The sequence below is a fragment of the Eublepharis macularius genome, chromosome 16, assembly GCF_028583425.1.
Source record: "Eublepharis macularius isolate TG4126 chromosome 16, MPM_Emac_v1.0, whole genome shotgun sequence".
NCBI lineage: Eukaryota > Metazoa > Chordata > Lepidosauria > Squamata > Eublepharidae > Eublepharis > Eublepharis macularius.
Window position 1 is genome coordinate 12,166,553 of NC_072805.1, and position 20,761 is coordinate 12,187,313.

Consider the following 20,761-nt stretch of genomic DNA (forward strand, 5'->3'; position numbering starts at 1 on the left):
CGTCGCAGGTGGCTCAGCCAGATCCCCTCCCCCCAAGCTCTGAGTTTCGGTGTCTGAACAGAAAGTGAACCTGCTGGTTGTTTTTTCGTGGGGCCGCCTATTTCCAGCCCCCCGGTAGGTGCTCTCCATGGTCTTTCCCAACTCTGCTACCAGAGGCCCTTTCTGCCAGAGGTGTGCAGGGCTGCACCAAGCCTTTTCTCCATGCTGCCCATGCCTTCCTCCTGCCCTCCCCCCCCCCACACTCTGGGCATAGAGAGGAGTCTCCGGGAATCTTCCTCCTCCTCCTCCTCCTCCTCCTCCTCCTCCATCTCCCTCACGTGCACACACACTCTCTCTCTCCATCTTGCCACCCCAGAATAGAACCCAAATAGGAGGTCTTCTCATTAGTTGGGGCAAATTGACTTAAAGAAACACATTGAGTGGTGGGTAACTGGGATTCTCCATCTATGTTTATCGGGATTATTCCTTAGAGAAGTCTCAGATAAATCAGGCAGGTGTTCAACCGGAAAGGTTTTTTATTTACAGAGAAGTAAAAAGGGCAAACATACAAAAGCCACACAAAGCACGCATACCAGGCTAACTAAAAATCAAGGAGGAAAGGGGGAGGGCAATAATTACGAGTCTTGAAGATAGGGCTCCAAGGAGACAGCAGCAAAAAGGCCAGCATTTCATGGACCAGTGTTTCACGGATCCAGAGCACACACACACAGCACATGGCCAGGGCACCCAGTTAGAGGGCGAAAAGCTCTGTGGGACAAGCTGTCCTCTTTGCCCCAAGAAGAATGGCTTGATGGCTTTCTCCGGAGGTGGACATTGGGCAGTTAGCATGGTTTTAAATAGGTTCGCAGCATTTTTTAAGGATTTGACTCTCTTGTGTTTCACTTTCAGCCTCGTTCTAACTATTCCTCTCATTTTTCTAACATTACCTCTTTTGAAATCAAATGGGATTTGAGGGGTAAATTTCCATTGACAGGAATCACTGAATTTAATAGATCAAGATGGGTAGCCGTATTAGTCTATCTGTAGCAGACAGAAATGAGCTGTGGCTCACGGAACCTCACACCTTACCACAAATGTTGTTAGTTTTATAGGTGCTACTGGACTCTTGCTCTTTTCTACAAGAGTTCACTGGTCCCAATTCCTACAACAAGATCTACATGTCAAGGAATCTCATTTCTACAGCATGAATAGAGTACGTGTTTACCGAGCCAACATCAAAGTAGCTGACGTCACCCAGGATCTCAACATTATTGGCTTTAGCCACCGCCCTTATTTCCTTCTCCAGCTCTAGATCAGCCTCAAAGGTTTGATGAGGTAGGTGATAGTACCCCCACACCCTTTCAAGTAACCCTTAGGGCCCAGAATCTCCACCCACACTGACTCTGTGGGGGAGTTCATCCCCCCAAACATTTTGGCTGCTTCCATTTCCCCATTCCACCATGTTTCTGAGACACCCACCCTGTCGAAATTGTCATTTAGTGCCCAGCTCGGAGGCTTCCAGCATTGGCATACAGCATCGGCACACAGACACCCATCATGTGCTCCCCTCTCCATCATCCTGTGCCCCCCTGGCCCCTCTCTTTCCACACACGGCTCTGCTTTGCCATCCTTCTCTCCACCCCCTGCCCCAGTTCTCCTGTCCTCCTTCCCAGGTCATCTTTTTGGAATGGATTGCCCTGCACTGGTGGATCCATCATCTTTTCCTCTAGGATTAGTTTAGAAGTGGCTCTACCACCTTCAGGGCGTTATGTCCGAGCTGCCTGGTTCCCTTTTGGTTCAAGTGAAGCTCATCGTTCTTGTACTGCTTCCATATCTCCCATCAGCTTCTCCAGGTCAGCATCTCCAGCCTCAGGGGAGCCACCAACCCACACCCACAGCTTCTGTCCAATGGGCAGAGAACCAGGCATGTAAACCTCTCTGCAAAACATGGGAGAGCCCCAGCAACCCTCCTATCCTTCCCCTTGGTTTTTCACAAGTGTTTAAGGTGGAAATTGGGTGCTTACCTGTATCTGGATGTCAAGCTTAAGAAGTTGGACCACCACTATCACCACACCACTGTCACAAAGCCGCTCCACCACACTGCTCTTTAACACACTGCTCAAACCACTCCACTCTCTCCACTCCGCTCAAACCACTCCACTCTCTCCACTCCGCTCAAACCACTCCACTCTCTCCACTCCGCTCAAACCACTCCACTCTCTCCACTCCGCTCAAACCACTACACTCTCTCCACTCCGCTCAAACCACTCCACTCTCTCCACTCCGCTCAAACCACTCCACTCTCTCCACTCCGCTCAAACCACTCCACTCTCTCCACTCCGCTCAAACCACTCCACTCTCTCCACTCCGCTCAAACCACTCCACTCTCTCCACTCCGCTCTCCCCACATCAATCACACACCAAACCATCCTCACCATACCACACTCATCATAAGACTTCACAATGGCCCACCTTGCTCAGCACAGGGCCTCACAATGGCCCACCTCAGTCAGCGCTGGGGCAGAGTGACCCACACTTTCTTGAATGTTTAAGATACTCAGGTTAATGCCAATAACCCTCAGTTATACCTGAGAGCCGAACTGTCTGGCACCTAGAGCTGGTACAGAACACTGCAGTCAGAATGAATGAAAAGCACATGGCACATCCAGGCCATGGTGGATTTATGCTGTTATCATTAAGAGGTGTTCTGCTCCAGCCACAGCACACAAGCACACTGTAACGGCAGCCATAAATGTGGTGTTTTGTATTGTATATTGAGAGTAACAGCTCTTTATTATGATAAACATCTTTATTGAAAACTGGAAGAAGACTAGACATGGGAGTGAACAGAAAAAAAACAGACATGGTGTTCGTTGTTCGTTGCCATCCATGAACAACAAACAATGAACATTGACAAACATGATCCTGTCATGTACATGTTCGTTGTTGGTTGTTCATGAGGGCCATCATGTGCTCCCCTCTCCACCATCCTGTGCCACCCTGGCCCCTCTCTTTCCACACACGGCTCTGCTTTGCCATCCTTCTCTCCACCCCCTGCCCCAGTTCTCCTGTCCTCCTTCCCAGATCGTCTTTTTGGAATGGATTGCCCTGCACTGGTGGATCCATCATCTTTTCCTCTAGGATTAGTTTAGAGTTGCTTGTCTGCAGAGCGCAACACCCTGCAGGGGACGTAATGAAAGAGGCGGTCCTGCAGGTATGCCGGTCCCACGCCGTGAAGGCCTTTAAACACCAAGGTTAACACCTTAAACTGGATCCAGGACTCCACTGGGAGCCAGTGCAGCCGGCACAGCACAGGATGAATGCGCGCTCGGATTGGTGTTCCAGTAAGGACCAGCTGTAACTTCCGGGTCAAGCCCAAGGGCAGCTCAGCATAGAGAGCTGCAGTAGTCTAGCTTGGAGGTGACCGTTGCATGGATTACTATGGCCAGGTCCCAGTTGCCTGCCCGGTTGAATATGAAAAAAGGCAGACCTGGCAACGGTAAGATGGATTGTCCAGAGTAAGTCAAATACAGCAGCCACCAGGATGGAGCTGAGGGACCTCTTCAGGCCGGCCATTCCTGCCCTCCTGCCCTCTTCAGGCCAGCCATTCCTGCCCTCCTGCCCTCTTCAGGCCGGCCATTCCTGCCCTCCTGCCCTCTTCAGGCCGGCCATTCCACATGGTGGGAGCTGAGACAGAGACTGCCCATATATGAATGGCTGTTGATCTTGCCCTTTCGCAGGGGGGCGCTTGAAGAAGGCCCTGCTTAGGTGAGTGAAGCTGCCATGGTGGAGCACATGGGGAGAGGCAGACAGGAGGGACCGAGGAGGCCACGAAGGGCTTTGCATGTGACAGCCAAAATCTTGAACTGAGCTGGTAATCTATGGGTAACTGGCGCCTGCCTGGCACCGTGGCAAGAGCTCCCGGGTGACTGAGGAACAGGAGTAGCATGCCTACTCAGCCTCCCTCCTGATAGTCATTGAGCTGCGATGCCATACCCCACCTGGAGCTGACTTTGAGGAAGGGCCTGTGTAGAGGGCATTACACAGCTGTCTCATCGAGATGTTGCTGTGGTGTGGATCCGGGGAGCCAGATCGGCTGCGTTAAGGTAGGGGGCCATCTGGGCTAAAGGAAGTTATTTTATTTATTTTATTTATTTTATCGTATTTATATTCCGCCCTCCCCGCAAGCAGGCTCAGGGCGGATAGCAACATTAAAACATTTAAAACATTTCATTAAACATTAAACATAAAACATTAAAAGCACTATATAAAGATATTGAAAACAGCAGCACTCTTTTCTTGGTGGCGGCAACATCGTTGATTACAGGAAGTGCAACAGTGCAGTCGAGCAAGGCAGCAGCTTCAGAGCAGTGGTGGGCAGCTCCCATAGGGAGGGGAGTAGATGTTGTATCCTCCAGCCAGTGGAGGCCCAGCCTCAGCCATACGCCTGGCGGAACAAGGCCCGGCGGAAAGATGGTAGATCCTGCCAGGCCCTGGTCTCGGTAGACAGCGTTCCACCAGGTAGGAGCCAGGACTGAGAAACCTCTTGCTCTAGTCGAGGCCAGGCGGGCCTCCTTGGAGCCAGGGACTGATAGCAATTTCTTTTCTCCTGATTGGAGGGTCCTCTGGGGAATATACGGGGAGAGACGGTCCCTCAGGCACGCTGGCCCCAGTCCGCACAGGGCCTTATAAGTCAATACCAAAACCTTGAACCTGATCCGATACTCCACTGGCAACCAATGCAGCTCACGCAATATTGGTGTAATATGCACCCTATTTGGTGTTTTCATAATGATGCCCGCCGCTGCATTTTGCACCAGCTGTAATCTTCGGGTCAGGCACAAGGGTAGGCCCGCGTAGAGCGAGTTACAGTCATCCAACCTAGAGATGACCGTTGCCTGGATCACTGTAGTTAAGTCACAGGTAGACAGGTAAGGGACAAGTTGTCTGGTCTGCCGCAGGTGGAAAAAAGAAGACCTGAAAAAAGAAGTTGGGGGAAAGGGTTTTCTATGGCTCCATTAATTTACGTCTCTACCAGCAGCACCAGATGAGGACAATCGCTTGGTTTCTAACCAAGTCTACCAGGTGCCTTTGAACCCCCTTGAAAGTGGGAAGCACAAAGTCCTTCAAGATCTCATCCTTCCCATCCTCACAGAGGTTGGACCGTAGAGCAGGACTTCTCTGGAAACTGTAGTTATGGCACCGACACAATGCAAGAGATCCATTTCAGGGTTTGAGTGAAGGACCAATCCCCGTATCTCAGAAATGGTCTTTTGTTTCATTTTCCACTCGACCCCTGGGTATGACCCCCACATAGGAATGTAATCTGCTTCTGGAGAGGAAACCAGCACTGATTATTAATGGAGAGAGGAAGTTTAGAGTATCTATTCAGCATTAGGGTTCACCGTTTTAAAGCAGTTCTTTTTGATTTGTGTGCTGGAAGAAACTGCGTTCTCTTGGTAGTCTGCATGGTTTTATAGCCAAGACAGGCAAGGACCCAGTGCGCAAGCAGTGGCCTTCAGAGATGTCAGGATCCCGTCAATATCCATTACTGCAACTGGGTGGAAATGGCCCGTAAGCAGCCCAGATGATCTATTAAGCAAGTCTTCCACCTATCACTGCCTATCACTGTAGGTCTTCCAATGGGCCTTCCAGCAGGCTCAATGCTTCTCCACAAGCCTTGTTGCATCTTGGGCACCCAAAAGCAAAAGAAGCAATCAAACATCAGCTCTGGGGTCAGGCCCTACAATCAGATAGGGCACAGATACAGAAATACCCAACAGTTCTGCAGCATGCTGATGCAGCTGACAGGTCTCATGGGCTCTCTGGTGTTTGCATGCACAGCTCCTTGACGCTCTCAGCTGGATGAATGAACTGCTTCCATTTGAAAAGCACTGAATTTAAGTTGGTCACTGATGATGTCAAAGTGCAGTTTCTTTGCCAACAGAGAGCCAAAACTGAAAATACTGGCTGGAACTAGAGTGGTGCTCCCTGCTAGAGTGGTCAGATCCAGTGAAAAGAACACCTCAGACCTCCATAAGAGGAGCCTGTCAGCTGTTGGGGGGGGAGGGCAGGGATTGTCTCTTCGTAATCTCTAGAGCATAAAAGTGATTTTCAGCTCAAGGCACACGACTTATTGGGCTGTTTGTTTCAATGGTTTCTATCTCACCTTTCCACTGTTTAGGTCTTCAAGATGCTTGGTAAATATATCTCAACAAAGTGATTTTCAGTCCCAGCAGAGTGAGCTTCCACCCTCTCTGGTCCTTAGCACTCTGCCAGAAGGTGGCCATGGAGGAGCCAGAGCACCTGGTTTTGTCCTCCGGAGATACTCCTTGAGGCCATCTCTGTTCTTCCCACAGCTGGACTCTTCACAAGAAGGGGTGGGCGAATTTGTCCTCCTTCCCTGAGATCCTACTCCTCCCAGTTAATTCAGATAACACCAACATGTAACAAGCTATGTCTACCACCTCGAATCTTTAGAGCAGATTCCTAAGTCAGGAAAGAGCAATGGAAAGAAGGCACTTAATAAATGTACAATTGATATGAGGAAAATAAATCTAAAGAGAGCTGCGAAAGAGAGTTTCCCAGTCAGCATCACCAAAACATATAACCCACAGTATATATTTTATTCTGACTCTGAGTCCAAGGGTGGTAATGATGTTAAAAAGCCACGGTTGTAGAAGGTTCAGCCACCTGTGGATGACATAGCAGCAGTTACAAATGTCTCCGTTGCTCTTAAGCGCTTTCATGAGTCCAGCTGGCTTTGTAGAAGTGGGACCCTTCCTCTTTTTCCTCAGCCGTCAGAGATCCTCCTTCAGGGAAGAGCCCCTCACACATATACAGTCTTGGGCGGGGAAGGGGGGCTAACAAGCCCAGGAATCTTCCTCCCTCTCAGCCCCTTCCTGATGTCACTGAGAGCCAAGCCACAAGTGACGCCTGACACAGGTTGGACGCTTGTCAGCTTCCCTCAAGTTTTGACGGGAAATGTAGGCATCCTGGTCTTGCAGCTGTAATGGAGAGCCAGGCTGTAAAACCAGGACGCTTACATTTCCCATCAAAACTTGAGGGAAGCTGACAAGTGTCCAACCTGTGTAAAGTGTCACTTGTAGCTTGGCTCTGAGCCTGCTGGTTGTTTATAAGCATCTTGAATGTTCTTGGCCATGTGGGTTGCCTGAGAGGAAAATCTTGCTGTAGAGCAGGGGTGTACGAGTGTACTTTCTGCGTGCTCCCAGTGCTGACGCGTGAACATCACCTCCGTGCCAGCCACAGCAGGGCCCCATCATCGTGCCAGCCACAGGAGTGCCCCATGCTTTGCATAGGGCCAATTCTTTGAAAATCAGCCCCAAGCAAATGGCAGGAGCGCTCGTGTGGCTGGCACAATGGCTTCACTTCTGGAAATGACATTTTTGTGTTTGCCAGTAGCTTTTGCACCACATTTGTGCTCGGGGTGCCTCCTGGTGGTCGGCAGGTGGGCAAACTACTGAGAGGCTGCCTGCCACCTGCGGGCACCTGGGATCTGTGTGCTGGAGCAATGTCTTTTTGAATCTGCACAGCCAATCAGATCTCCAATGGTCAATCAGAAGCCCTTCTGGGCAAAAACCCCACTGGGCCCCACTTGGCGGGTACCAGGAAAGGTGTAATTGGGTGTTAAGGCATCCACAGGCACCATGTTGGGAACCTCTGCTATAGAGAGAAAGCTACGCTAGGCTGCCATTCTTTCCCGTCATTCATTATTGAATTAATTAAAAATGCGAAGGCGAGAGATAGGCGCTCAAATGCTGGAAGAGGTAAGCAGGCAGCAACCATTCAGTTAACTAAAATGACACTACTTTAAAAGCAAACCTGACAACAAAGAATGGTGAGCCATTGCTGTAGGAGGAAAGGGCAGACTTTCAGGAAAAGAAAAAGAAGAGTCCTGTGGTACCTCAAAGTCTAACACAATTTTTTCCAAGCAAGCTTTTGTGAGTCAGAGTTCATTCCATCAGATGCATGAAGTGTTCATCTGTTAGGCAGATATATTTATACTAACAGCTGCAAACAACAGAAAGGTAGAGGGGGGGATGTTAACCAGGTCAGCTTAAAACAATCCAAAGAAAAACTAAGCAGCTTATAAAACTGCACTCCTCCCAAAGATGCACAGCAAATTAGGATTAAGATAAACTCAGATCTAGTTCATGAAAGTGCAAGGCAAAACATGAGAAGCAGATCCAGCTAAGCCTTTTAGATAGTAGTAAAGGTGTAAAGCAGTAAAGCTACCTTTACCTTTACTATATAAAAGGCTAAGTGTATTTAAGACAACTCACTTCCTACCCTCGTATGCCTCCAGAAGGCACTGCTATGGAGGGAAGCCTAGAAGAGGAGGCTGTCCCTCCGCGAGTGTGCTGCAGCAAGAAGTCCAGGCTGGGATCAGGTGTGGAGCAAGGGGTAATGCCGCCCTCTACTTTCACCCTCCTGGGATCAGGAGCAGAGCAGGCGGCAATGCCCATCCCCGGCTGGATATTAGGGAGAACTTTTTCACGGTCAGAGTAGTTCAAGAGTGGAATCGGCTGCCTAGGGAGGTGGTGAGCTCCCCCTCACTGGCAGTTTGCAAGAAGAGGCTGGGTGAATCTTTGTCAGAGATGCTTTAGGCTGATGCTGCACTGGGCAGGGGGTTGGACTAGATGGTCTGCATGGCCCCTTCCAACTCTATGATTCTATGATTCTATTCACAGGACGACTTCCTGTCTGTGTTGTTAAGATGTACTGGAGCCAAGCTTAGCAGACAGAGGGCTTGTCCGCAACATCAGGTACAGAAAATGGAGTGAAATTCTTCCCTTCACTTGGCAGGACCCAACATGGGACTGAGTGGCACCTGTTGGCCCGTCTGCTTTGGCAAGGATTGTTCTGCACCCAGCCTCCATGTGGCTTTCTCAGCAATCTCAACTGTAGCATAATCAAAATTCACAGCTGAAATTCTCCTTTAGTTTTTTTGTCTGGCTGCTTGCTAAGATTCCTGCCCGCCTCTGTCTCTGGACTAGCTGAACACTCAAGATTCAATTGTGGCATCCATGATGGGAGGATAAGAATGACTGCTCGAAACAGATCACAATTTATAACATTTGTAATTTATTTAATTCATTAATGCTCACTAACCTGTGCTCTCTGTGACCGGAGGAACCTGAAAAATAAATCATGATGTAGGCTCCAGAAACTTAATTAAAGGATTCCATGTTTGGGCCATTAGCAGAGTCTATTGTTTGGCATAGGAAGCGTGATTATAGGTAGTTGTGAGATGGTTCTGCTGCCTGGTATGCGTACGGGAGAGAAAATAATAAATCATACACTTAGCTTTATATTTGAAAAAGAAATGAGAGTTCTTTATTGTAGGAACTCCATACTCTGATAGGAAAGGAGGAGAGACAGATCCTAACTACCTATCTAGTCTAAGGACGGACATGGATGGCAGGACAAGGGTTGCATCCATGCTGCCACGATGGAGGGAGAAGAAGGAGAGAGGTGTTGCCTGGAGCAATGCCAGGAAGAGAAGAAGTGAGAGGGAGGAAGTCAGGAGAAGGAAGTCCTGAGGATAGCAATCTACTTATCAAAGGACAGTCAGAGCAGTAAACAGCAAACTGTAAACAGAGTGCCCTGATCTATCTTTCTAACTTGCCCTCTGAAACCTGAGGAAAGGGACAGTGCTAAATCTTCCTCTTCCAACATCCCCTCTCACTGTCGCTTGGATCAGTCTATGAGATTCAGCTTGTCTTGCAGATTCTGAAAGCAAAGTTTTAGTAGCGGCTTGGTTAGGGTATCGGCAATCATCTCTCTGGATGGACAGTCAATCTTCTTCACGATGCCTTTCTGTTGTAGTTCTTTCACAACATGATACTTCGGATCTTGTACAACAGTGGATGTTTTCTCTCTGTGAGAGCTTGATTCAACTTTGATTTTCTTCATAGATCGTCACAGGTTATGAGATCTGCATTCCAGGATCTCCTAGTAGTATCTTTAGCCACGTTATCTCGTGGCAACATAGTCCAGCAGAGATCTATTCAGCTTCTGTTGAAGATTGAGCGACCATGTTTTGCTTCTTGCTTGTCCAACTTATCATTCCATTTCCACAGAAGAAAGTATGTCCACTGGTAGATAATCAGGTATTCAAGTCTTCTCTGTAGTTAGCGTCTGTGTACACAATTAGTTCAGATGTGCTGTTAGCTGGTAATTTGAGCTTGAAATATGCTGTAACTTTCAGGTATCTAACAAGTCTCTTGACTGCGTTCCACTCTTTGAAGGTTGATGCAGAAAACTAGAGTAGCTTGCCTATGGCAGCGCGATATTCGTTGTCTGTTGGTAGCTTCTTGGTATCATCTAGATCCTTTACGTAGCTTGGTTCCATAGGAGTAGCAACTGCATCTTCATGAAGGATATAAGGTCTTTGATCTTTTGCTCTTGGTTAATAAGGAAGCTTCCATCTTGTTCTCTGTAAAGTTGCATGCCTAGGTAGTGAGCGACGTTACCGAGCTGCTTGATCTTGACATGTTTGCTTCGGTGTTGTACAACTTCCTTGCTGTCATCTGGATTTTCAAAGGCCAGAACCAAATCATCTACAAAAATCAGCAGATCAGTCCATTTGCCATTCTTCTGGCTGGTGTATAGGCAATTCTCGCTTCTCTTGAATCCTGCTTGGATGAGTAGATTATGCAGTTTTAAGTTCCAAAATCAAGCAGCTTGTTTGAGTCCATAGATGCTGTTCTGTAGTTTGAACCCAAGGTGTTCTTGTCCTGTTTTCTCAAAGCCGGAGGGTTGCAGCACGTAGCTAGTTTGCCTTTTCCAAAGCGTAGTGAGCATAAAACAAGGAGGTCACCTGATTAATTCATTCAGGTATCTGTGGCCCTTTACCTGTACAAAGTCTAATAGCCTTTGAAATTATACAGTATTCACTTCTCTGGTTAATAGGGTTGCCAGGCCCTCTCGATCTCCCAGCGGGAGACTGGGGCCTGGTTCTCACCTTGCAGTAGCTTATGCACACGCGCGCAAGGCGTGCACACGCGCTCCTGCAAGCATGATGATGTCACTTAAGGGAGTGACGTCATCACACGGCCCCATTTTGACGCGGATTGGGCCCATTTTGGACACCTGTGGAACTTGGGAGCATTCCTGCGCTCCGCAGGGGTCCACAACAGGCCCAATCCGCACCAAAACAGAACCGATCCGTGCCAAAACGGGCTCAGATTGGGCCCGTTTTGGTGCAGATTGGGCCCGTTGTGGGCCCCTGTGGCGCACAGGCACACCCTCCTGCGCGCCACAGGGGCCTCGATCCAGGCCAAAACGGGCCTGATCCTGGGGCTGCTGTGCGCGGGGGCGTGCAGCACCACAGGGGGGCGCGCATGGAAGGTGCGCCCCCCCCTGCTGGCCAGGTAAGTGGGGGCGGGGATGGGAGGGTGGGGGTGGGGATCCCCCGCCCGCACCGGGGGTCTGGCAGCCCTACTGGTTAGGTACATGACAATTTTCTAGATCAAGTCCATTTGCTAGGCCTTCCCTTTGCACGTGAAAATCTTTCATGCCATTGCTCCAGACAAAGTTTACCAGCACAGGGCTGAATAAGATTGGCTTGCTCCTTGGCAGGCCCTGAATTACTGCATAGCACTCACTGGCTCTGTGACCAACTCACATGCAATTGAACAAGGGCTAAGTCCTCCCCTTTGCCTCTCTGACCACGGAAGGCTGACTTCACTTGAAATCTGATCCATTCTCTTTCTCTCTCTGAAACAAATATTTTCTCTCCTGCTCTCAAAATGGAGCTTGTCTGCAAATTCAACAGACAGGCTTTTATCAATATTATGCAGTTCGTGCCTTGTATTGCATTCTTGCCTCAGAAAATTTACTGCCTGGGCATCTGAGACGGGTTTTCCAGCATCACTTAACTGGTTGAAGACATGCATTAACTTCCCAGCATGGTCGTCGAATGAGCGTGTCTCTCTACATTTTATATCTGCCAGTTCCCTTCTCCACTGACTTACAAAAGCCCAACCAGATCTCTTAGGCATAATAAATCACATTTCTCTTTGGCAGCCCTGGCACTACAGATCACTGCCTTTTGTTGCTCATCAAGGGTGCCGTTCATTAGACAGATTGCCTTCTGATCTTTAAATTCCCACTGGGGACTTGTAGGAGTAGGGGGTTCGTCAGTAATTCCCTCTAATATGCCATGAAGTTGGAGGGAGAGTTCCAAGGCTTCTTTCCAGGATTCATAGTTCCCAGGGGCCATTTCGTAGAAAAAGAGCAGGAGGGGCTCATTAGCATAACTCATTAGCATAACTCATCAGCATATGCCACGACCCTTGACATTACACCCGTGTCATTAGTATAGCTGATTTGCATATGCCACACACCCTGACATCACCTATCCTGGCTGTTTTGGACCCAATCCTGGCCATTCAGGGCTGAAATTGGACCCAAAATGGCCAAAGGGGGCTGAAAATGGCCAAAAAGGTGCCCCAAATGGTCAGGATTGGGCTGCTGCTGAGCGAGAGAGTGATCCACCACCTGTCAGAGGCCCAATCCGGGTCATTTCAGCCCCAATCCAGACTGAAATGGGCCCAAAATCGCCAAGGGTCAGGTGGGCGGGGCCACCTGACATGTGACGTCTTTGGGGAACTGCCGGAACTGCGTTCCTGCACGTCCCCCCTCGAAATGAGCCCTGAAAGTTCCCATTTCTTAGACACTCCAGTGGATGTGAGGCTTCAGGCAGGAGGTCCTTCCGGTTCGACCTCTCTTCCGAGGGAGCGGAATTGGAGTTCGGCTGGGAGTTGCTGGAAGATGCAGCCCCGGCTCCTTCATTTCTTGAGCTCATATTTTCCTATCGTTTCCTGAGCTTCTGTCAATTGCAGTTTCTCTGCTTAATTAATAAAGCACTCAGCACAGCCTTAGTTTTGCTCTTTTCCACCTTTATGTTAGTCAGGGAGCAAAGAACTTGAGGCTGGTCCCATAACCTGACAAATAAATCATTCTGTAGGCCCCAGAAACCTCATTAGTGTCAGAGAAGCCCTGCATATCTGCCATGTATCTGATTGCATCTGTATCTGTTATATTATGGCTATACTGAGCCTCTGAGTGAGTGCAGAGAGGCACCTGATAGCTAATGTGCTGCAGTTAATTGTTCATCTCCACAGCAGAGATGTTTCCAAACTGTGTTACTCTGGGCCATTAGCAGAGTCTATCGTTTGGCATAGGAAACGTGATTATAGGTGGTTGTGGTTCTGCTGGCTGGTGTGAGTGTGTGCAGGACAGAAAATAATAAATCATACACTTAGCTTTATATTTGGAAAAGAAATGAGAGTTCTTTATGTAGGAACTCCATGCTCTGATAGGAAAGGAAGAGAAACAAATCCTACCTATCTAGTCTAAGGATGGACATGGATGGCAGGACAAGGCCTGCATCCATGCTGCCAAGATGGAGGGAGAAGAAGGAGAGAGGTGTTGCCTGGAGCAATGCCAGGAAGAGAGGAAGTCAGAGGGAGGAAGTCAGGAGGAGGAAATTCTGAGAACAGCAATCTACTTATCAAAGGACAGTCAGAGCAGTAAACAGCAAACAGTAAACGGAGTGCCCTGACCTCTCTATCCTTCTAACTCTTTGGTTTGTCCCCCTCTGAAACCTGAGGAAAGGGACAGCGCTGAGTCCTCCTTTTCCAACAGAACCATCTAATAAAACAGAAAGAACTGCTTTGTGGAGCTCCTTCTGTGGCTCTGAGCTCAGTGGGCTTTTCCTTAGGTGGAAGAAGTGGGCAGATGAGGGCCTCGTCTGTAGGAGGGAGGAGAAAGACGATTCCATGGATCTGGAGCCTGCCTGGCCGTCGCACCGGAGCAGTTCCTAAGGATGGTGCACTGCAAACTTTAATACGAGGACTTGTGTGCCAGGTCTGTTGACGTCCTGCTGTCTTCTGGGCCTCTATCAGGTCCTTCGACCATTCTTGTGTCAACCTGCAGGTAGAATTTGCAGAAGAGCTGTGCATCTTGGGGGGGGGGCATCTCTTTCTCCTACCCCGACGGCCTCCTCCCTCCTCCTATACATACATCACGTTTAGTTCGCTTTTTTCACCGAGACACAAGACGGATGGTACAGTGTGAGCAAAATGCAGCCAAGATGATGGAGCATCCAATAAAAAGGGTGACAGGTTTGAACTGCAGAAATCTGAAACAAACCTGAAACAAAGTATAAGCATTTAAATGCAACATGCTAAGCAAAGCAGAAATTACACAGTAAGCACATTCTGATAGCAATGCAGAGAACGTAGCAGGATAGTCCACAGCCCCCACCCCTTGACCGGAGCATCTTTCTGAACCATTTCCCTTCAGTTCAGCCCTGTTACGTGTGAAGAGCCCTCCTGAATACCTCGGGTTTGCATAATGCGTGGAAAGCCCAGGGAGTGGGAGCTCTCCTGCCCTCTTCAGGCAGACCAGGGTGGGGGCTGAAACAGAGGCCGATTCCAAAACGTCGCACGTCGTCGTGCGGAAAATGCGAAATATCGTGGTTTTTTGTGCAACGTCACGCAAAACTCGCGCGAGAAAACGCAATATTTCGCGTTTTCCGCGCGACGACGCGCAACGTTTCGGGATGGGGAGGGCCGTCTGGAATTGGCCAGAGAATGCCCATATATGAATTTTTTTTTTATTTCAAATTTGTATTCCGCCCTCCCTGCGAGCGGGCTCAGGGCAGATAACATATTTAAAAAATACAATTAAAAATACAATTAAAAATTCATGTTCATTAAAAACAACACATTTAAAACAGGATGGTGGACAGCCTTCACAGGGAGAGTTTTACACACCCCTTTTTTCCAGGCCAGCAGAGGCCCAGTCTCAGCCACATGCCTGGCAGAACAACTCTGTCTTGCAGGCCTGCCAGGCCTGATGTCAGCAGACAGAGTGTTCTACCAGGTGGGAGCCACGACCGAAAAGGCCCTGGCTCTAGTTGAGGCTAGGCGGGCCTCCTCGGGGCCAAGGACCACCAACAGCTGTTTGTCCCCTGATCGGAGTGTCCCCTGGGGAATATATGGGGAGAGACGGTCCCGTAGATACGCTGGTCCCAGTCCGCACAGGGCCTTATAGGTCAATACCAGAACCTTGAATCTGATCCGGTACTCCACTGGAAACCAATGCTGCTCGCGTAAGAATGGTGTTATACGCACCTTATTTGGCACTCATGTAGTAACACGCACCTCTGCATTTTGTACCAGCTGTAATCTCCAGGTCAGGCTCAAGGGCAGCCCCACGTAGAGCGAGTTACAGTAATTTAGCCTAGAGATGACCATTGCTTGGATCGCTGTAGTTAAGTCACGGGTTGACAAGTAAGGGACAAGTTGCCTGGCCTGCCGCAGATGGAAAAAAAGAGGACCCAACAGCCGCTGTGACTTGTGCCTCCATTTTCAGGGAGGCAGCCAAGATCACCCCCAGGCTCTTAACCCTCGGAACTGGCACTAACGGTGCCCCATCGATGGCTGGGAGCCGGAGTCCCGAATCCCCCATGGCTCAAGTACAGGACCTCTGTCTTCGTCGGGTTCAGTTTCAACCGGCTCTGCTTCAACCAACCAGTCATGGCTGCAAAAGCATGTTCCAGGATATCTGGGGCTGAGCCGGGCCAGCCGTCCATCATCAGATACAACTGGGTGTCATCTGCATATTGATGACACCCAAGTCTGAAACTTTGCACCAACTCGCCAAGGGGGCGCATATAGATGTTAAACAATAAAGAGGAGAGTATTGCTCCCTGTGGGACCCTGCACACCAAAGGGTGGCGGGATGACAATTTCCCATGTCCCGGACAGATCCCAGACTGGAAGGGGTCTGGGGCCGAGACATCCTTCAGGAAGCCCCGCAGCTGTTCCACCACTGCCTGCACAATCACCTTTCCCAGAAACAGGAGGTTCGAAACCAGGCAGTAATTGACCAGGTCAGTGGGGTCCAGCGATGGTTTCTTTAAAAGAGGCCTCACCACAGCTTCCTTTAATGGCCCAGGAAAAACACCGGCGCCTAAGGATAGGTTAACAATGGCCTCCAGAGAGGACCGTAGCCCCTCGGCACTGGCCTTTACCAGCCATGAAGGGCATGGGTTCAAGGGACATGGAGTGGGCCTAACTGATCGCAGGGTCCTGTCAATTTCCTCCCCAGAGAGTGGGCTGAAATGATCAAATATCGGCCCTGAAGACGGCCAAGGGGTCTCCAGCTTATTCACTGAATCAACTGTGGCTGGCAAGTTGCGGCAGCAAGACAAGATTTTATCAGCAAAAAAGCTCCCCAAAGCCTCACAGCTAATATCCAAATTCAAAATTTGATGGCCTCTCTCTGGCAAGGAGACCATGACCAAACCACATTAAACAATTTTGCCGGGCGTGAGCTAGCTGACGCGATGGAGCTGCATAAAACTCTTTCTTCACAGCCTTCACTGCCACCTCATAGGCTTTCATAAACGTCCTATAAGATGATCTTGCCTCTTCGTCCCGAGATCATCGTCACACTCGCTCAAGCTGTCTTAGCTCCCGCTTCTTCTGTCGGAGCTCCTCTGTATACCAGAGGAGTTAGCTGCGTTAGTCTGCAGTAGCAAAATCAAAAAGAGTCCTCTGACTCTTTTTGATTCTGTATACCAGGGAGCCCGTCTTGCACGGGGGCAAAGAGGGCGACTGGCCAATTTTGTCGATGGCTTCAGAGAGCCGGCACTGCCAGTCCTCCACCAGCTCATCTAATGAACCGCCGTGGAGCACTGGATCCCACAAAACATTCTGGAACCCAATCGGGCCCATAAGTTTCTGCGGGTGAGCATAAATCAGCTCACTGCCCTTGCGAGGGGGGGAGGTGGTATCCCCATCCAAGCCGTCAGGACTGAGTGGTCTGACCACGGCACTGGTTCTACCACTTCCAGATCTACATTTAACCCCATCCCAAAGATCAAATCTAGCGTGTGGCCTGCCTGATGTGTAGGGGCCGACATAAGTAGGGAGAGTCCCAGTGCTGCCATGGAAGACACCAGATCCGCAGACTGCACAGAGGAGGCATCACCGACATGGATGTTGAAGACCCCCAGCACCATCAGTCTGGAGTACTTCAAGGCCCACCCCGCTATCACCTCTAGCAGGCGCGACAGGCTATCTGCTGGTGCGCTAGGCAGTCGGTACACCAGACAGATAGCCAAACTCTCCTCGGCACTCCACTCCAGGCCTACACATTCAGTGCCAGAGATCTCAGGGGTGGGGAGTGGCCTGAAAGAGAAAGACTCTTGGGCAAGGATTGCCACCCCTCCCCCCCGACCTCCTATTCGGGACAGGTGGAGGACTGAATATCCTGGGTGGGGGGGAGTCAGTTCTCCCAGGGCAACTGTTTCACCCTCCCGCACCCAGGTTTTGGTCACGCATGCCAGGTCCACATCACTCACCGCAGAGAGATCTTGCATCATTGTGGTCTTATTGTTTCTGGACCTGGCATTGGAAAACATCAGCGTCGAAGGAAAGTTCTTTTTCCTAGCTGCGTCACCAGCGTTTCTCAGGAAGGGATGCAGGTTAGAAGGGCACCAAGCCATTCCATATTTCCATACCCTTCTCCACTGAGACCAGCTCCCACCGTCATACCTCCCACGTCCCCAGAGGACTGGGATCCCTATCCCCGTGCTGGCCCCCCTCCCTATGTCCACCATCATCCAACCTATTCTCCATTCCCCACAACAACAACTGGTGAGCAAAACATTAATTCATGCAACTGAGGCACTTCAAGATGTTCTTAAAGTACCTCAGGCACAGAGAAGGGCAGGGCTGAGAGGCTGGCTTCTCTCTCACAGGCAGGGAGGTGTTTGCTTTTCTCCCTCCCTTCCTCTCTGGCAGCTCAGGCTCCTGGAGGCGGCGTTCTTAAGTACCTGAGGCACAGAGAAGGGTGAGGCTCAGAGGCTGGCTTCTCTCTCACAGGCAGGGAGGTGTTTGCTTTTCTCCCTCCCTCCCTGGCAGCTCAGGCTCCTGGAGGCAGCGTTCTTAAGTACCTCAGGCACAGAGAAGGGTGGGGCTGAGAGGCTGGCTTCTCTCTCACAGGCAGGGAGGTGTTTGCTTTTCTCCCTCCCTCCCTGGCAGCTCAGGCTCCTGGAGGCAGCGTTCTTAAGTACCTCAGGCACAGAGAAGGGTGGGGCTGAGAGGCTGGCTTCTCTCTCACAGGCAGGGAGCTGTTTGCTTTTCTCCCTCCCTCCCTCCCTGGCAGCTCAGGCTCCTGGAGGCAGCGTTCTTAAGTACCTCAGGCACAGAGAAGGGTGAGGCTGAGAGGCTGGCTTCTCTCTCACAGGCAGGCAGGTGTTTGCTTTTCTCCCTCCCTCCCTGGCAGCTCAGGCTCCTGGAGGCAGCGTTCTTAAGTACCTCAGGCACAGAGAAGGGTGGGGCTGAGAGGCTGGCTTCTCTCTCACAGGCAGGCAGGTGTTTGCTTTTCTCCCTCCCTCTCTGGCAGCTCAGGCTCCTGGAGGCAGCGTTCTTAAGTACCTCAGGCACAGAGAAGGGCAGGGCTGAGAGGTTGGCTTCTCTCTCACAGGCAGGCAGGTGTTTGCTTTTCTCCCTCCCTCCCTGGCAGCTCAGGCTCCTGGAGGCAGCATTCTTAAGTACCTAAGGCACAGAGAAGGGTGGGGATGAGAGGCTGGCTTCTGTCTCACAGGCAGGCAGGCGTTTGCTTTTCTCCCTACCTCCCTCCCTCCCTCCCTGGCAGCTCAGGCTCCTGGAGGCAGCGTTCTTAAGTACCTCAGGCACAGAGAAGGGTGGGGCTGAGAGGCTGGCTTCTCTCTCACAGGCAGGCAGGTGTTTGCTTTTCTCCCTCCCTCTCTGGCAGCTCAGGCTCCTGGAGGCAGCGTTCTTAAGTACCTCAGGCACAGAGAAGGGCAGGGCTGAGAGGTTGGCTTCTCTCTCACAGGCAGGCAGGTGTTTGCTTTTCTCCCTCCCTCCCTGGCAGCTCAGGCTCCTGGAGGCAGCGTTCTTAAGTACCTAAGGCACAGCGAAGGGTGAGGCTGAGAGGCTGGCTTCTGTCTCACAGGCAGGGAGCTGTTTGCTTTTCTCCCTCCCTTCCTCTCTGGCAGCTCAGGCTCCTGGAGGCAGCGTTCTTAAGTACCTCAGGCACAGAGAAGGGCAGGGCTGAGAGGCTGGCTTCTCTCTCACAGGCAGGGAGCTGTTTGCTTTTCTTTCTCCCTCCCTCCCTCCCTCCCTCCCTGGCAGCTCAGGCTCCTGGAGGCAGCGTTCTTAAGTACCTCAGGCACAGAGAACGGCAGGGCTGAGAGGCTGGCTTCTCTCTCACAGGCAGGGAGGTGTTTGCTTTTCTTCCTCCCTCCCTGGCAGCTCAGGCTCCTGGAGGCAGCGTTCTTAAGTACCTCAGGCACAGAGAAGGGTGGGGCTGAGAGGCTGGCTTCTCTCACACAGGCAGGCAGGTGTTTGCTTTTCTCCCTCCCTTCCTCTCTGGCAGCTCAGGCTCCTGGAGGCAGCGTTCTTAAGTACCTCAGGAACAGAGAAGGGTGGGGCTGAGAGGCTGGCTTCTCTCACACAGGCAGGGAGCTGTTTGCTTTTCTTTCTCCCTCCCTCCCTCCCTCCCTGGCAGCTCAGGCTCCTGGAGGCAGCGTTCTTAAGTACCTCAGGCACAGAGAACGGCAGGGCTGAGAGGCTGGCTTCTCTCTCACAGGCAGGGAGGTGTTTGCTTTTCTTCCTCCCTCCCTGGCAGCTCAGGCTCCTGGAGGCAGCGTTCTTAAGTACCTCAGGCACAGAGAAGGGCGGGGCTGAGAGGCTGGCTTCTCTCTCACAGGCAGACAGGCGTTTGCTTTTCTCTCTCCCTCCCTCCCTGGCAGCTCAGGCTCCTGGAGGCAGTGTTCTTAAGTACCTAAGGCACAGCGAAGGGTGAGGCTGAGAGGCTGGCTTCTGTCTCACAGGCAGGGAGCTGTTTGCTTTTCTCCCTCCCTTCCTCTCTGGCAGCTCAGGCTCCTGGAGGCAGCATTCTTAAGTACCTCAGGCACAGAGAAGGGCAGGGCTGAGAGGCTGGCTTCTCTCTCACAGGCAGGCAGGTGTTTGCTTTTCTCCCTCCCTCCCTCCCTCCCTGGCAGCTCAGGCTCCTGGAGGCAGCGTTCTTAAGTACCTCAGGAACAGAGAAGGGTGGGGCTGAGAGGCTGGCTTCTCTCTCACAGGCAGGCAGGTGTTTGCTTTTCTCCCTCCCTTCCTCTCTGGCAGCTCAGGCTCCTGGAGGCAGCGTTCTTAAGTACCTCAGGCACAGAGAAGGGCAGGGCTGAGAGGCTGGCTTCTCTCTCACAGGCAGGCAGGTGTTTGCTTTTCTCCCTCCCTCCCTCCCTGGCAGCTCAGGCTCCTGGAGGCAGCGTTCTTAAGTACCTAAGGCACAGAGAAGGCTGAGGCTGAGAGGCTGGCTGTTGATCTTGCCCTTCTGCAGGGAGGCCCTTTTGCAGGGGGATCCTTGAAGAGGGCTCTGCTCAGGTAGGTTAGAGAAGCTGTCATAGTGGAGCATCAGGGGAGAGGCAGATATGAGGACTGAGGCCATGAAGGGCTTTGCATGTGATAGCCAAAGGCTAACTGATGCCCACCTGGCACTGACAAGAGCTCCAGAGTGACTGAAGAATGGGGGTAATGTGCATGCTCCATCTAACTCCTGATAATATTTGTGCTGCAATTTTCTGTGCCAAGTGTAATATCCGAGTTGACAGATTAGTGCCCGTTCAGAGTGGTAAACAAAGTCAGTGTTATTATCTCCACAATACAGCTGGGGAACTGGGCTGAGAGGAGTAGCTGACCCAGGGCCATAT